We start from the raw sequence: 5908 nt of genomic DNA, 5'->3' as shown, positions 1-5908 counted from the left end.
ATTGCCTCCAGGGTGTGAGAGACAGTTGTTCTGGACATTGTCTCCAGGGTGTGAGAGACAGTTGTTTTGGATATTGTCTCCAGGGTGTGAGAGACAGTTGTTTAGGACATTGTCTCCAGGGTGTCAGAGACAGTTGTTTTGGACATTGTCTCCAGGGTGTGAGAGACAGTTATGTTTTGGACATTGTCTCCAGAGTCTGAGAGACAGTTATGTTTTGGACATTGTCTCCAGGGTGTGAGAGACAGTTATGTTTTGGACATTGTCTCCAGGGTGTGAGAGACAGTTATATTTTGGACATTGTCTCCAGGGTGTGAGAGACAGTTATGTTTTGGACATTGTCTCCAGGGTGTGAGAGACAGTTATGTTTTGGAGATTATCTCCAGGGTGTGGTAGACAGTTGTTTTGGACATTGTCTCCAGGGTGTGAGAGACATTTGCTTTGGATATTGTCTCCAGGGTGTGAGAGAGAGTTTTGTTTTGGACATTGTCTCCAGGGTGTGAGAGACATATATGTTTTGGACATTGTCTCCAGGGTGTTAGAGACAGTTATGTTTTGGACATTGTCGACAGGGTGTGAGAGACAATTATGTTTTGGACATTGCCTCCAGGGTGTGAGAGACAGTTGTTCTGGACATTGTCTCCAGGGTGTGAGAGACAGTTGTTTTGGATATTGTCTCCAGGGTGTGAGATACAGTTGTTTTGGACATTGCCTCCAGGGTGTGAGAGACAGTTGTTTTGGATATTGTCCCCAGGGTGTGAGAGACAGTTATGTTTTGGACATTGTCTCCAGGCTGTGAGAGACATTTGCTTTGGATATTGTCCCCAGGGTGTGAGAGACAGTTATGTTTTGGACATTGTCTCCAGGGTGTGAGAGACAGTTATGTTTTGAACATTGTCTCCAGGGAGTGAGAGACAGTTGTTGTGGACATTGTCTCCTGGGTGTGAGAGACAGTTGTTTTGGACATTGTTTCCTGGGTGTGAGAGAGAGTTATGTTTTGGACATTGTCTCCAGGGTCTGAGAGACAGTTATGTTTTGGACATTGTCTCCAGGGTGTGAGAGACTGTTATATTTTGGACATTGTCTCCAGGGTGTGAGAGACAGTTATGTTTTGGACATTGTCTCCAGGGTGTGAGAGACAGTTATGTTTTGGACATTGTCTCCAGGGTGTGAGAGACAGTTGTTTTCGACATTGTCTCCAGGGTGTGAGAGACAGTTATGTTTTGGACATTGTCTCCAGGGTGTGAGAGCCAGTTATGTTTTGGAGATTATCTCCAGGGTGTGGGAGACAGTTGTTTTGGACATTGTCTCCAGGGTGTGAGAGACATTTGCTTTGGATATTGTCTCCAGGGTGTGAGAGAGAGTTATGTTTTGGACATTGTCTCCAGGGTGTGAGAGACATATATGTTTTGGACATTGTCTCCAGGGTGTTAGAGACAGTTATGTTTTGGACATTGTCGACAGGGTGTGAGAGACAGTTATATTTTGGACATTGTCTCCTGGGTGTGAGAGACAGTTATGTTTTGGACATTGTCTCCAGGGTGTGAGAGACGATTATGTTTTGGACATTGTCTCCAGGGTGTGAGAGACAGTTATGTTTTGAACATTGTCTCCAGGGTGTGAGAGACAGTTGTTTTGGACATTGTCTCCAGGGTGTGATAGACAGTTATGTTATGGACATTGTCTCCAGGGTGTGAGAGACAGTTATGTTTTGGACATTATCTCCAGAGTGTGGGAGACAGTTGTTTTGGACATTGTTTCCAGGGTGTGAGAGACATTTGCTTTGGATATTGTCTCCAGGGTGTGAGAGACAGTTATGTTTTGGACATTGTCTCCAGGTTGTGAGAGACAGTTATGTTTTGGACATTATCTCCAGTTTGTGGGAGACAGTTGTTTTGGACATTGTCTCCAGGGTGTTAGAGACACTTATGTTTTGGACATTGTCGACAGGGTGTGAGAGACAATTACGTTTTGGACATTGCCTCCAGTGTGTGAGAGACAGTTGTTTTGGACATTGTCTCCAGGGTGTGATAGACAGTTATGTTTTGGACATTGTCTCTAGGGTGTGAGAGACAGTTAGGTATTGGACTTTATCTCCAGGGTGTGGGAGACAGTTGTTTTGGACATTGTCTCGAGGGTGTGAGAGACATTTGCTTTGGATATTGTCCCCAGGGTGTGATAGACAGTTATGTTTTGGACATTGTCTCCAGGGTGTGAGAGACAGTTATGTTTTGGACATTGTCTCCAGGGTGTGAGAGACAGCTATGTTTTGCACATTGTCTCCAGGGTGTTAGAGACAGTTATGTTTTGGACATTGTCAGCAGGGTGTGAGAGACAGTTATGTTTTGGACATTGCCTCCAGGGAGTGAGAGACAGTTGTTCTGGACATTGTCTCCAGGGTGTGAGAGACAGTTGTTTTGGACATTGTTTCCAGGGTGTGAGAGACAGTTATGTTTTGAACATTGTCTCCAGGGTCTGAGAGACAGTTAAGTTTTGGACATTGCCTCCAGTGTGTGAGAGACAGTTATGTTTTGGACATTGTCTCCAGGGTGTGAGAGACTGTTATATTTCGGACATTGTCTCCAGGGTGTGAGAGACAGTTATATTTTGGACATTGTCTCCAGGGTGTGAGAGACTGTTATGTTTTGGACATTGTCTCCAGGGTGTGAGAGACAGTTGTTTTGGACATTGTCTCCAGGGTGTGAGAGACAGTTATGTTTTGGACATTGTCTCCAGGGTGTGAGAGCCAGTTATGTTTTGGAGATTATCTCCAGGGTGTGGTAGACAGTTGTTTTGGACATTGTCTCCAGGGTGTGAGAGACATTTGCTTTGGATATTGTCTCCAGGGTGTGAGAGAGAGTTTTGTTTTGGACATTGTCTCCAGGGTGTGAGAGACATATATGTTTTGGACATTGTCTCCAGGGTGTTAGAGACAGTTATGTTTTGGACATTGTCGACAGGGTGTGAGAGACAATTATGTTTTGGACATTGCCTCCAGGGTGTGAGAGACAGTTGTTCTGGACATTGTCTCCAGGGTGTGAGAGACAGTTGTTTTGGATATTGTCTCCAGGGTGTGAGAGACAGTTGTTTTGGACATTGCCTCCAGGGTGTGAGAGACAGTTGTTTTGGATATTGTCCCCAGGGTGTGAGAGACAGTTATGTTTTGGACATTGTCTCCAGGGTGTGAGAGACATTTGCTTTGGATATTGTCCCCAGGGTGTGAGAGACAGTTATGTTTTGGACATTGTCTCCAGGGTGTGAGAGACAGTTATGTTTTGAACATTGTCTCCAGGGAGTGAGAGACAGTTGTTGTGGACATTGTCTCCTGGGTGTGAGAGACAGTTGTTTTGGACATTGTTTCCTGGGTGTGAGAGAGAGTTATGTTTTGGACATTGTCTCCAGGGTCTGAGAGACAGTTATGTTTTGGACATTGTCTCCAGTGTGTGAGAGACAGTTATGTTTTGGACATTGTCTCCAGGGTGTGAGAGACTGTTATATTTTGGACATTGTCTCCAGGGTGTGAGAGACAGTTATGTTTTGGACATTGTCTCCAGGGTGTGAGAGACATATATGTTTTGGACATTGTCTCCAGGGTGTTGGAGACAGTTATGTTTTGGACATTGTCGACAGGGTGTGAGAGACAATTATGTTTTGGACATTGCCTCCAGGGTGTGAGAGACAGTTGTTCTGGACATTGTCTCCAGGGTGTGAGAGACAGTTGTTTTGGATATTGTCTCCAGGGTGTGAGAGACAGTTGTTTAGGACATTGTCTCCAGGGTGTCAGAGACAGTTGTTTTGGACATTGTCTCCAGGGTGTGAGAGACAGTTATGTTTTGGACATTGTCTCCAGAGTCTGAGAGACAGTTATGTTTTGGACATTGTCTCCAGGGTGTGAGAGACAGTTATGTTTTGGACATTGTCTCCAGGGTGTGAGAGACAGTTATATTTTGGACATTGTCTCCAGGGTGTGAGAGACAGTTATGTTTTGGACATTGTCTCCAGGGTGTGAGAGCCAGTTATGTTTTGGAGATTATCTCCAGGGTGTGGTAGACAGTTGTTTTGGACATTGTCTCCAGGGTGTGAGAGACATTTGCTTTGGATATTGTCTCCAGGGTGTGAGAGAGAGTTTTGTTTTGGACATTGTCTCCAGGGTGTGAGAGACATATATGTTTTGGACATTGTCTCCAGGGTGTTAGAGACAGTTATGTTTTGGACATTGTCGACAGGGTGTGAGAGACAATTATGTTTTGGACATTGCCTCCAGGGTGTGAGAGACAGTTGTTCTGGACATTGTCTCCAGGGTGTGAGAGACAGTTGTTTTGGATATTGTCTCCAGGGTGTGAGATACAGTTGTTTTGGACATTGCCTCCAGGGTGTGAGAGACAGTTGTTTTGGATATTGTCCCCAGGGTGTGAGAGACAGTTATGTTTTGGACATTGTCTCCAGGCTGTGAGAGACATTTGCTTTGGATATTGTCCCCAGGGTGTGAGAGACAGTTATGTTTTGGACATTGTCTCCAGGGTGTGAGAGACAGTTATGTTTTGAACATTGTCTCCAGGGAGTGAGAGACAGTTGTTGTGGACATTGTCTCCTGGGTGTGAGAGACAGTTGTTTTGGACATTGTTTCCTGGGTGTGAGAGAGAGTTATGTTTTGGACATTGTCTCCAGGGTCTGAGAGACAGTTATGTTTTGGACATTGTCTCCAGGGTGTGAGAGACTGTTATATTTTGGACATTGTCTCCAGGGTGTGAGAGACAGTTATGTTTTGGACATTGTCTCCAGGGTGTGAGAGACAGTTATGTTTTGGACATTGTCTCCAGGGTGTGAGAGACAGTTGTTTTCGACATTGTCTCCAGGGTGTGAGAGACAGTTATGTTTTGGACATTGTCTCCAGGGTGTGAGAGCCAGTTATGTTTTGGAGATTATCTCCAGGGTGTGGGAGACAGTTGTTTTGGACATTGTCTCCAGGGTGTGAGAGACATTTGCTTTGGATATTGTCTCCAGGGTGTGAGAGAGAGTTATGTTTTGGACATTGTCTCCAGGGTGTGAGAGACATATATGTTTTGGACATTGTCTCCAGGGTGTTAGAGACAGTTATGTTTTGGACATTGTCGACAGGGTGTGAGAGACAATTATTTTTTGGACATTGCCTCCAGGGTGTGAGAGACAGTTGTTCTGGACATTGTCTCCAGGGTGTGAGAGACAGTTGTTTTGGATATTGTCTCCAGGGTGTGAGAGACAGTTGTTTAGGACATTGTCTCCAGGGTGTCAGAGACAGTTGTTTTGGACATTGTCTCCAGGGTGTGAGAGACAGTTATGTTTTGGACATTGTCTCCAGAGTCTGAGAGACAGTTATGTTTTGGACATTGTCTCCAGGGTGTGAGAGACAGTTATGTTTTGGACATTGTCTCCAGGGTGTGAGAGACAGTTATATTTTGGACATTGTCTCCAGGGTGTGAGAGACAGTTATGTTTTGGACATTGTCTCCAGGGTGTGAGAGATGATTATGTTTTGGACATTGTCTCCAGGGTGTGAGAGACAGTTATGTTTTGAACATTGTCTCCAGGGTGTGAGAGACAGTTGTTTTGAACATTGTCTCCAGGGTGTGAGAGACAGTTGTTGTGGACATTGTCTCCAGGGTGTGAGAGACAGTTATGTTTTGGACATTATCTCCAGAGTGTGGGAGACAGTTGCTTTGGACATTGTTTCCAGGGTGTGAGAGACATTTGCTTTGGATATTGTCTCCAGGGTGTGAGAGACAGTTATGTTTTGGACATTGACTCCAGGGTGTGAGAGACCGTTATGTTTTTGACATTGTCTCCAGGGTGTGAGAGACAGTTATGTTTTGGACATTGCCTCCAGGGTGTGAGAGACTGTTGTTCTGGACATTGTCTCCAGGGTGTGAGAGACA

This window comes from Somniosus microcephalus, chromosome 4, assembly GCF_052327205.1.
Source record: "Somniosus microcephalus isolate GS21.2 chromosome 4, FLI_Smic_1.0, whole genome shotgun sequence".
Lineage (NCBI taxonomy): Eukaryota > Metazoa > Chordata > Chondrichthyes > Squaliformes > Somniosidae > Somniosus > Somniosus microcephalus.
Note: the sequence above shows the minus strand (reverse complement) of the source record.